Genomic DNA, 12,338 nt, shown 5'->3' with positions numbered 1-12,338 from the left:
AGAAAGAACAGTGGCTCCAGTGGCCAACCTGAATGGCAATCTATTAAACTCGTACAGATTCCAGATCATGCAAAAGGCAATGACATGCTTACATTCTTCAGTCAAGGGATTCAAGTCGAGTACAGTGAAGCAGCAAGCCCCAGAAAACCATATAAAACAGTTGTGAAAATTAGGCAAGGGACTGATTCCAAAATGACCTTTTGTTTAGGTCCCTGTAATCAACTACAGGCGTATAGTCCTGTCCCCAATGAGGCTTACACTACACCAAGAGTGGAGGACTATTTTCTTAACTGGAGATAATTTAAAGAACAAGGTACCACTCACAAAGTCAAGGACCAGCCCGGTCCACCAAATAAAGTTGTAGCTGAGCAATAAGGTGACCACGAAGTCCTTAACTAAGAGAAGTTTGACTGGCCTTGAGACATTACAAACGGATAAACTATAAACTATCACGTAACTCACCAACCAGATGCAACTCTTGGCCATTGGCCATGCAACATCTCTGGGAAGACAAGTGCATGCATGGGAGAAATTGACACAAGTGGCGAAACTTAAGGGACCATTTGTAATCTGGTAAGGAGACCAAACTGCCAGAATTCAATAACATGTGAACTGGTCACTTTCTGACACGGGCACAACAAACATAAGGAAGGGAAGATCTTTCCATAGCACAAATACATGTACGACAAAACAGTAACCTCCTCTGACATGTTTGTCCTCCCCCCCACTCATCACATCAGCTGTTAGGCCTGGGGCTTCTCACAACAGAGCACTCATGAGCATTGTGGTCACTTGCACTGCAATGGAAACATCGCTTGTGACTAGACCAATCAAATACGGATCGTGGTTTGTTACCCTGCAGAATAAAAGGAGCCAATGGTAGACTTCCATCTGACCAATGCTGCTCGTCAGAAAAGGTCAGTGTCTCAGTTGACTCTAGCAGTTCCTGAAATTCATCAAAATCAGTCAGGCAGTGCACAAAAACCAAACAATACTGATCCTCTGGGTGCATGCTTTCTAAAATATTGGAGATACTGTCAGATTCGGTAACCTCCATATTGAGTGCTGACACAGCCATACCACACATTCAACATATTGGCTCAGTGTCTCAGAAGCTGCCTGCATCTGCCAATAACACCTCTGCTCAAGCTCATTGCACATACACGCCAACAGATTTCTTTCTATAATTCGAACCCTGAAGTGTCCTACGGTGTCCTGATATCTCAAGGTTTCAAAGGTCGAGTTAATGGATAAAGCAATGAAAGAATCATGTGGTGTGGTACGCACAGGGCATCAGCTTGGGACTCAAACCAGACAAGCAGCCACAGCAGTTGTACTTGATGCATATCATCAATAGACAACTCAGATATATCAGTAAGGAGCCACATAATAGGGTTGGTCAATTTGAGGAAGTGATCAGAGGACAAACTACCAAAACCTGTGCACTGGACTGCTTGTCATCAAGGAGCTGATTACGACTTAAAACTTCCTGCTCTGACCCTGCATCCTCACTCTCTAAACTCAGGGATGCCATCCTAACCTGCAAGTCCCTTACCCAGTTAAGTAACTGTTTAACTCCTTGCTTCTCGGAATCCTTAATTTCAATATGACTGAAATCTGTTAAGTGATTTCCCCAATGTGCTAGGTGTGCCTGGATCCTACAAGACTGCTTATAGGTGGTTTGGCTGCCCTCTAGGAAAGTCACATTGTGTTGCACATCATCTAATGTGGCTGAAGTAATAGGAAGAGAGGCATCTACCATCACAATGGGTCCAAAGAAAGGAAAAAGCGGACCATCCACCACCGCACACAAACTGGTTGCCAGTTCTGGGACACTACCTTCTATAGGCAGGCCATGAACCTTTAATTCATACTGCAAGTGCTCCCTCTTAAGATGCGAAATTCCAGGGCACCTGCCGGAGTTCCTGGTAGGCAGTGACCACCTCATAAACAACAAAAAGTATTAATATAATAACTCAGGTAGTGACAAATGTATTAGCACAATAACTCAAAGGGACGACAAATGACACCAAAGGGTAGACAGCTCTAAACCCCTCTGCCAAATATAATGTAACCACACTCTGTAGCTACCAATTGAGACCAAGAACAAGGATTGGGATTAATGTAAGAAAAATGCATGGAAGGTTGCCCCAACTTGATGCATCATACCCAAACAAATATTTTTATTTAATAACAATTCATTCATGAGTCAACTGACAGTTACCAAACTTCTTTGAAATACCTACAAATAGTTAAGCCTTTTAAATTAAATTCACAAAGTATAATGACATTTGTATTATAAATAAAATTACAAACAGTACTCAAAAATGTCAACTATGCAACAATATGGTGGCCCAACTACAAACAGTTAATTAATTAAATAAACCTCCGATGGCACTCTGTCCCCGCAACTACATCACAACTGTGGGCTAATCCCACAACAGGACTTGAATATGAGTTCAACAAACATTAAACAAAAAACATTAACATGTATCACCAGTGGTTATTCTGGTCTCATATAAACGAGATATGACCAAGCTGCCCAAAGGCTACCCACGTGTAAAACTGAAGCAAGAGTAGCACTTGGAAATTCCTGGGGCTCAGTGCTTGATAGTAAACTTTCTTGGTCCTCCCACATGTCTTACCTGGGCGCCTGCTGTACATTGTCAAGCAATGTCCTAAGTGTCTTCAGTGAAACTTCTTGTGGAGCAGATCGGACCGCTCTCTTCCATTTGTACCGGTCCCTTGTCCATTTGAAACTAGACTGTGGGTGTTTCATTTATGCATCTGCACATCCGTCCCTCTTATTCTGTCTCAATACTGTCCACCACCATGGCATATGTTTGGCCACTAGCGCCATTTACACGAAGCCTATTGAGAGTCTGTATGCAGAAGCTACCAAACTACTGCTGTCAAACTGTCATGACTTTCTGCTCAGCAGATTTGTCTGCAATGCATGGCCACCCATCCTATGCCTTCTTTCAATGACTCTTTTGAATGCCAATATGGGGTGCATCCATCTTCTCTGTTACCTCCTGGAGTTCGCTTTCGGCTCTTACTCCAGCAGCTTAACTTCACTGTACCTGCCACTTTCCTGATGGGTGTGAACCCTTTACCACTTTGTCTTCGTGCTGCAGCCTGTGTTCACCTTACCTTCATTTGCTTCTTAAGGATACTACTCCAGCCTTGCTTTATTGCTGAGAGTTTCACAACCTTTGTGTGGAACTTCATGATAGTACCTTCGTGTACACTGATGGCTCTCGGACTGACCTCGGTGTCGGGTGTGCCTTCATCATTGGCACTGACGTTTTTCAGCATACTGCTCAGTATTTACAGCAGAGCTCTTCGCTCTGTATCAGGTCACATTGTACATGTGCCAACACAGGCTTTTCAATTGCATCATCTGTTCCGACTTTCTCGGTGCCCTTCAGAGACTTTGTGTGCTGTACACCATCCATCCCTTGGTGCAATGGGTCCAGAAAAGCTGTCATTTGCTCACTCTTGATGGAGCCACTGTAATGTTTATGTGGGTTCCTGGTCACATCAGTCTGAGGAAAATGAGGCCACTGCTGCTGCTGCTGCCAAGGCTACAGTCCTCGTACCTTGGCCCACTAGCACTTCCTTTCCCTTCGATAATCTCTGTGTTGCTGTCTGTCAGTAGGTCGTGTTACTCTGGCATCACTGCTGGTCCTCCTTTCATGGGAATGACTTCCAGGGAATTAAGCCTCTCCCAGCGGCTTGGACAACTTCCTCTTCGCCCTCTTGCCACGAGGAGATCATTTTAGCTAGGTTGCGTATTGGGCACTGTCTTTTTAGCCACCGCCTTTTGTTAAGTGGTGATCACCCACCACTTTGTGCTCATTGCCCTCGACCTTTGACAGTTCACCATTTCTTGACAGAATGCCCTTTTTTTAACCACTTATGTTCTCATTTATGTTTACCATCTGACTGATCAGCCATTTCAGTGAACAACACACAGGCTGTTGACTGCGTCTTAATTTTTATCCCTTGTAGCAATATGGCAAAGGACATTTAATCTTTAGTTCAGGACCTCCGTTTCTCTATGGCATACTTTATGGCCCTTTCTCCAAGTCTCCATTTCTAGCAGTCTTTTCCCTGTCAATTGGGCTTAACGTGTAGTCATTTTTGATTCCTTTTTTTTGTTTCCATGTTCCATGATTTTGACATGAGTGCGTATGACCCTAGTTGCTTTTGCATCCAAAAACAAAATAAAACAGTAGTATTTCACTGACTTGACACAAGCCTGTTCTACATAAATCACTTTCAGTACTTAAATAAACTACCATGCTCCTAAAACACAATTAAAATGATAATGACAATTTAACCCTTAATTTTTTAAGGAATCAAGAACTCAGTGCCCAGTTTTCCCAAGAACTTTCATCACATGCCCATAAGGGCCTTACAATAACAGAATTGCTGTATCAATTACTTCCTAATCCAGCGACACCCCCCATCGTGGCATGATACCAAAATAATAACAACAAACTGTTACTCAGCTTGAAGCTGGAATGGGAGATTTGCAGAATTACATGTAATCTGCCAACTCTTAGGCCTCATGCAATGACAGGAAAGCCACCGAAGCAGAAGGAGAATGCATCCCCATCCCAGACCAGCCAAATAGCAATGTATCAACTGCTGCTGGTACAAGGCCGAAGGTGAATGGAAGATTCATTTGAAAGGTTCTGGAAAAATGGAGAAGATCTGTAAAGGAAATCACATATAAGACTATAGTGCAACCAACTGTAAAATATTTCAGCAGTGTTAAGAGTCTTTAAGAGGTTCTAGAGTCATTCAAAGGAAGTCTACAGTCAGTAGTACATAGATACCCAGATCATGCAATACTGCTAGTTGGAGGTGCCTTAAACATACTGCTTGTAGAATGGGACTTCTATGGACTTGTTGCTGGGGGTACAGACAGACAGTTTTGTGAAGTACTTTCGTACGCATTTTCTGAAAACTATCTTCAGCAGCTAATTCAGCAGCCCACACGCAATGGAAATCTTTTAAACCTTGTAGCCACAAACAGACCAGACCTTATCGATAGCTTCAGTATAGAGACGGTGATCAGTGATCATGATGTCATCACAGCGACTATGTTTATGAACATTAATAAATCAGTCAAGAAGGCTAGGAGATTGTTTCTGCTAGAAATAGCAGATACCATATTTTACTCGCTATAAGATGGACTTTTTTCTTTGAAAAATTGCCACCAAAATTCAGGTGCATCTTATACTTGAAATTAGTATAAAAATGTCCAGTGTTTTGTCCGCAGCTCATGGTCGTGCGGTAGCGTTGTCGCTTCCCACGCCCGGGTTCCCGGGTTCGATTCCCGGCGGGGTCGGGAATTTTCTCTGCCTCATGATGACTGGGTGTTGTGTGATGTCCTTAGGTTTAAGTAGTTCTAAGTTCTAGGGGACTGATGACTATAGATGTTAAGTCCCATAGTGCTCAGAGCCATTTGAACCATTTGTCCAGTGTTTGATTTAAAATCTCAACAACTCTTAAAAATTGTCATATATTCAATGCTGAATGAAATCTATCCCTATCTGGCAACACTGGATTCAACTGGCAGCAACAGTACACTAATGCAACAAACATGAGTTGTGGGGATTCACAAGCTTGCTTACACTGTCTAGGCTATGATGTATCATTCCAGTCTACAGTGCCAGTGAACTTGAATTGAAAGTGATTTGTTAGTAGCTAGTTTTATAATGGATAAAAAGGTATTCATTTGATGCAAGCTATAAATTGAAAGTAATAGCACATGTAGAACAACATGAAAACAGAGCAGCTGTGTGGCATTTTGGCTCTCCACCAGCAGAAAAAAAATATTCACAATCTGCGTGCTAGTAAAGAAAAACTGAAGAAAATAAGGAAGACTAAATGTATAAATAGAGGACTGAATTCGGAATGGCCAAAACTAGAAGATGACGTATTGAAATGGATTCAAGGACACAGTAAAAATTGCACTGGAATTAATACAAAAATGATTGACAACAGTGGAACTTAACAGAGTTTCAGGGTGGAGTTGGTTGGTGCTACAGGCTTATGTAGTGTTATGGACTTAGCATGTGAACCAAAATCAAAATATCTCAGAAAAAGCCACAAGGGTATGAATAAAAAATATGATCTTTCTATCAATTTATTATTCAGCATTTAAAGAAAATGGGTGTGGAACTAAGCCAAATAGTGAATATGGATGAAAATCATCTGACATTTGACATGATGAGTAACAGAAGTGTTTCCATGAGAGGTGCTAAAACTGTAACTTTTGATAAAATGCACTACACTGTTATCCTTTCATGTTGTGCTGATGGTACTAAACTTAATCTAATGATCATTTTCAAGTGCAAAACAATGCCAAATCGTGAAATACTATCAGGTGGTGGTGTTCACATACACAACAAGTGTTGGATGGATGAGGCTGGTATGAAACTACAGGCCTGTATTAACAGAGTGTGGGAGAGAAGGAAAGGTGCTTTATTGAAGAAGAGTTCTCTTCTAGTGCTAGATCAGTTCAGTAGTCATTTGAAAAATTCTGTGAAACAGGAATTCAGACAGGAAAATACAGACATTGCTGTTATTCTGGGAGGACTTACTTCACAATTACACCATCTTTGTGTCTCGATAAATAAACATTTAAAGTGTATATGAGAGAGTAATGGAGCAAATGGATGATGGATGAAATCCAACAAGGATTTAAAATGACCTACAATCAAACAAATATGTCAGTTGATAAAACAGTCGTGGTCTAGAGTAAGAGAACACATTATTGTTAAATCTTTCAAGAAGTGTGACATAAGTAACGCTCTTGATGGCAGTGGAGACCATCCTGTATATGAAGAAGGCAACAATGACGATGAAGAGGAGGAGGAAGAACAAGAAGAAGAAAGTTCAGATGACAAATTTTCAGGGCTTTTAAGGGTAGGTCAGTTTTATAAACTTAAGATTTTTTAGTCTGGCTTTCCAATTTAAATATAAAAAGGCTAAAAATGTTATTTAAAAAAAACTGTGTAAAAATTAAGGCCTGTCTTATAGTCTGTAGCATCTCATAGTCCATAAAAGATGGTAAGAAGCTGTCGGCATCTCATTAAGACAATGAATTGCTGTTATTTAATTTCAGTTTGAGGGACATAGAGGAATTAGGAGCAAGGTTTAAAAGGACTGTAAATTGTGCTCTGGACAAGTATGTGCCTATTAAGTGGATTAAGGATGGAAAAGACCCAGCATGGTTTAGCAATGAAATTCAGAAAGTTGTACTCTTGGTTCAAAAGAGAATGTGCTAATGGCTCAGGCAAAAGTTAGTAGAGATTTGTATGTCTGTAAAAAGATCTATACATGAAGCACACAACAACTACCACCATCGTAACCAAGCAAAAGAAAATTCTGGTCTTATGTAAAATCGCTAAGTGACCTAAGGCTTCTGCCCAATCACTCATTGACCAGTCTGGTGCGGCAGTTGAACACAGCAAAATGTAAGCCAAAGTTTTAAATACTGTGTTTAAGAAAATGTTTATGCAGGAGAATCTTACAAACAAACTGTTGTTAGACCATCACACAGAGTCCCATATGGACAACAAAGCAATAAGCATTCATGGCATAGAGAAACAACTGAAAGAGTCACCAGATCTGGATGAACTACCAATATGGTTTTTCCAAAGGGTGCTGTATGGCACTGGCTCCTTACTTAGCTTGCATTTATCATGAATTGCTCATCCAGCATGAAGTCCCAAGTGACTGGAAAAAAATGCAGATGACTCCTGTATACACTATGTGATCAAAAGTATCTGGACACCCCCCCCCCCCCCCCAAAACAAAAATGTTTTTCATATTAGGTGCATTGTGCTGCCACCTACTGCCAAGTACTCCATATCAGTGACCTCAGTAGTCATTAGACATCATGAGAGCAGAATGGGGCACTTGTGTCATGTCTGTGCGTGAGATTTCCACACTCCTAAACATCCCTAGGTCCACTGTTTCCGATGTGACAGTGAAGTGGAAATGGAAGGGACACGTACAGCACAAAAGCATACAGGCCGACCTCACCTGTTGGCTGACAGAGACTGCCGACAGTTGAAGAGGGTCATAATGTGTAACAGGTAGACATCTATCCAGACCATCACACTGGAATTCCAAACTGCATCAGGATCCACTGCAAGTACTATGACAGTTAGGCGGGAGGTGAGAAAACTTGGATTTCATGTTCAAGCAGCTGCTCATAAGCCACACATCACGCCGGTAAATGCCAAACGACACCTTGTGTGGTATAAGGATCATAAACATTGGTTGACTGAACAGTGGAAAAACATTGTGTTGAGTGACAAATCACAGTACACATTGTGGCAATCCAATTGCAGGGTGTGGGTATGACTAATGCCCGGTGAATGTCATCTGCCAGCGTGTGTAGTGCCAACAGTAAAATTCGGAGGTGGTGGTGTTATGATGTGGTCATGTTTTTCATGGAGGGGGCATGCACCCCTTGTTGTTTTGCATAGCACTATCACAGCACATGCCTACATTGATGTTTTAAGCACCTTCCTGCTTCCAACTGTTGAAGAGCAATTCAGGGATGGCGATTGCATCTTTCAACGCAATTGAGCACCTGTCATAATGCAATGCCTGTGGTGAAGTGGTTACACGACAATTACATTCCTCTAATGGACTGGCCTGCAAAGAGTCCTGACCTGACTCCTATAGAACACCTTCAGGATGTGTGGAACACTGACTCCCTGCCAGGCCTCACCGACTGACATCAATATGTCTCCTCAGTGCAGCATTCCCTGAAGAATGGACTGCCATTCCCCAAGAAACCTTCCAACACCTGATTGAATGTATGACTCCCAGAGTGGAAGCTGTCATCAAGGCTAAGGGTAGACCAAAACCGTACTGAATTCCAGCATTACCGTTGCAGGGTGCCACAAACTTGTAAGTCATTTTCAGCCAGGTGTTCGGATAGTTTTGATCACATAGTGTATAAGAAGGATAAAAGAATTGACCCAGAAAATTACAGACGAATATCCTTAACAATGGTTTTCTGCAGAATTCCAGAACATGGTTTGAGTTTGAATATAATAAATTTCCTAGAAACTGAAAAGCTTATGTCCACAAATCAGCAAAGCTTTAGAAAGCATCACTCATCTGAAACTCAGCTTGCCCTTTTCTCATATGATATATGAGGTGCATTCAAGTTCTAAGGCCTCTGATTTTTTTTCTAATTAACTACTCACCCGAAATCGATGAAACTGGTGTTACTTCTCGACGTAATCACTCTGCAGACGTACACATTTTTCACAACGCTGACGCCATGATTCCATGGCAGCGGCGAAGGCTTCTTTAGGAGTCTGTTTTGACCACTGGAAAATCGCTGAGGCAATAGCAGCACGGCTGGTGAATGTGCGGCCACGGAGAGTGTCTTTCATTGTTGGAAAAAGCCAAAAGTCACTAGGAGCCAGGTCAGGTGAGTAGGGAGCATGAGGAATCACTTCAAAGTTATTATCACGAAGAAACTGTTGCGTAACGTTAGCTCGATGTGCGGGTGCGTTGTCTTGGTGAAACAGCACACGTGCAGCCCTTCCCGGACGTTTTTGTTGCAGTGCAGGAAGGAATTTGATCTTCAAAACATTTTCGTAGGATGTACCTGTTACCGTAGTGCCCTTTGGAACGCAATGGGTAAGGATTACGCCCTCGCTGTCCCAGAACATGGACACCATCATTTTTTCAGCAATGGCGGTTACCTGAAATTTTTTTGGTGGCGGTGAATCTGTGTGCTTCCATTGAGCTGACTGGCACTTTGTTTCTGGATTGAAAAATGGCATCCACGTCTCATCCATTGTCACAACCGACGAAAAGAAAATCCCATTCATGCTGTCGTTGCGCATCAATATTGCTTGGCAACATGCCACACGGGCAGCCATGTGGTCGTCCGTCAGCATTCGTGGCACCCACCTGGATGACACTTTTCGCATTTTCAGGTCGTCATGCAGGATTGTGTGCACAGAACCCACAGAAATGCCAACTCTGGAGGCGATCTGTTCAACAATCATTCGGCGATCCCCCAAAACAATTATCTCCACTTTCTCGATCATGTCGTCAGACCGACTTGTGCGAGCCCGAGGTTGTTTCGGTTTGTTGTCACACGATGTCTGCCTTCATTAAACTGTCACACCCACGAACGCACTTTCAACACATCCATAACTCCATCACCACATGTCTCCTTCAACTGTCGATGAATTTCAATTGGTTTCACACCACGCAAATTCAGAAAACGAATGATTGCACGCTGTTCAAGTAAAGAAAACTTCGCCATTTTAAGTATTTAAAACAGTTCTCATTCTCGCCACTGGCGGTAAGATTCCATCTGCCGTATGGTGCTGCCATCTCTGGGACGTATTGACAATGAACGCGGCCTCATTTTAAAACAATGCGCATGTTTCTATCTGTTTCCAGTCCGGAGAAAAAAAATTGACGCCTTAGAACTTGAATGCACCTCGTACTGAAAAATATGGATGAAAGGCAATGGGCAGTTCCATACTTGTAGACTTCCAAAAAGCATTTGACTGGCATCACACTGCAGACTATTAATGAAGGTGTGAGCATACAGAATTGGTTCCCAGATATGTGTTTAACTCAAAGACTTTTAACAGAATCCAGTATGTCATCATCAATGGTGAATGTTCATCAGAGACAAAGGAATCATCAGTAGTGCCCCAGTGAAGTGTGATAGGTCCGCTATAACTTTCCATATATGTAAATCATCTGGCAAACAGGGTGGGCAGCAATCTATGATTGTTTGCTGATGATGCTGTGGTGTACTGGAAGGTGTTGAAGATGAGTGGCTATAGGATGTTACTAGATGAGTTACACACAATTTCTAATTGCTGTGATGAATGGCAGCTGTCTCTAAATGTAAAGAAATGTAAGTTAATGCAGATGGATAGGAAAAAGAAACCTGTAATATTCAGATACAGCACTAGTAGCACCATCCTTGACACAGTGATGTTGTTATAATATCAGGACATACCATTGCAAAATGATATGAACTGGAATGAGCATTTGAAGATTGTGGTAGCGAAGGCACATGTTTGACTTTGGTGTATTGGGAGAATTTTAGGAAAGTGTGGTTCATCTGTAAAGGAGACTGCATACAGGACACTAGTGTGAACTATTTTTGAGTACTGCTCATGTTTGGGATCCACACCAGGTTGGATTAGAGGAGTACATCAAAGCAATTCAGAGGCGGGCTGCTAGATGTGTTATTGGTACGTTTGAACAACATGCAAGTGTTACAGAGATGCTTCAGGAACAGGGAACCCCTGGAGGCAGGGTGATGTTCTTTTTAAGGAACACTATTAATAAAATTTAGAGAACCAGCATTTGAAGCTGACTGCAGAACAATTCTGTTGCCCCCAGCATACATTGTGCATAAGGATCATGAAGATAAGATACAAAAAATTAGGCCTCTTATGGAGGAATATAGACTGTTGATGTTCTCTCACCCTATCTGCAACTGGAACAGGAAAGGAAATGAGTAGTGGTGGTATAGGGTACCCTCCGCCACACACTATATGGTGGCTTCCAGTGTAGGTATGAAGATGTACATATACATGACAACAAACATTGAATAGATCCAGAGATGTGCCATTAGGATTATAACAGGTTGGAATTGCTCATACAAAGGTGTGACAGGAATGCTTGGAGACTTAAATGGTAATCCTTGGAAGAAAGCTGACATAGTTCCTGCAGAAACATGTTGTGATAATTTAGGGGATCTGTATTCTGCTGTGCCTCCATTATGCTGCCACAAAACTATACTTAGTGCAAGTATCATGAGAAAAAGATGATAGAGATTAGGGTGCATACAGAGAAATTTAGACATTCATTTTTCCCTCACTCAATGTTCAAATTGAAAGGAAAGAAAATTGATATTACTGGCATGACAATCTGTACAATGTGTTGCAGACCATTTATATAGATATTGAAGTAAAAGAGAAAGATATAGTTGTCTAGCAAAATATGAAATAAATAAAAAAAATAATTACCTGCCAGCAAAGTTTGAATTGCTCAGCTGAAAAATTGGCCTATTGGCCATTGGGGATAATTATATCATAAAATATAAATTCCTTACTCATTTCATTAGTGTAGGTATACTACCACCTCAATAACTTTATATTTACCTCTCTTAGTGGAATATATTTTACTACTAATTAGTAATAACAGCTTGTATTTGTAGTGTCTCAAAGCTACAAAGATTATTTTTATATATCATTGCGCTACACATTTCATTGTGGGTGCTACACCAGTTTCAAAGAAATTTTGTT

The 12,338-nt window shown here is 41.5% G+C and overlaps 1 protein-coding gene across 2 annotated transcripts in view; it reads left to right on the top strand.

Annotated features, from left to right (window-relative positions):
- The window catches only part of LOC126177140 (transmembrane 6 superfamily member 1-like), a 197,969-nt gene that overhangs the window by 32,907 nt on the left and 152,724 nt on the right, over positions 1 to 12,338 (top strand). The window lies entirely within an intron of this gene.

Source organism: Schistocerca cancellata, chromosome 3, assembly GCF_023864275.1.
Source record: "Schistocerca cancellata isolate TAMUIC-IGC-003103 chromosome 3, iqSchCanc2.1, whole genome shotgun sequence".
Classification (NCBI taxonomy): Eukaryota; Metazoa; Arthropoda; class Insecta; order Orthoptera; family Acrididae; genus Schistocerca; species Schistocerca cancellata.
This window is presented reverse-complemented; position numbering and strand designations above follow the sequence as displayed.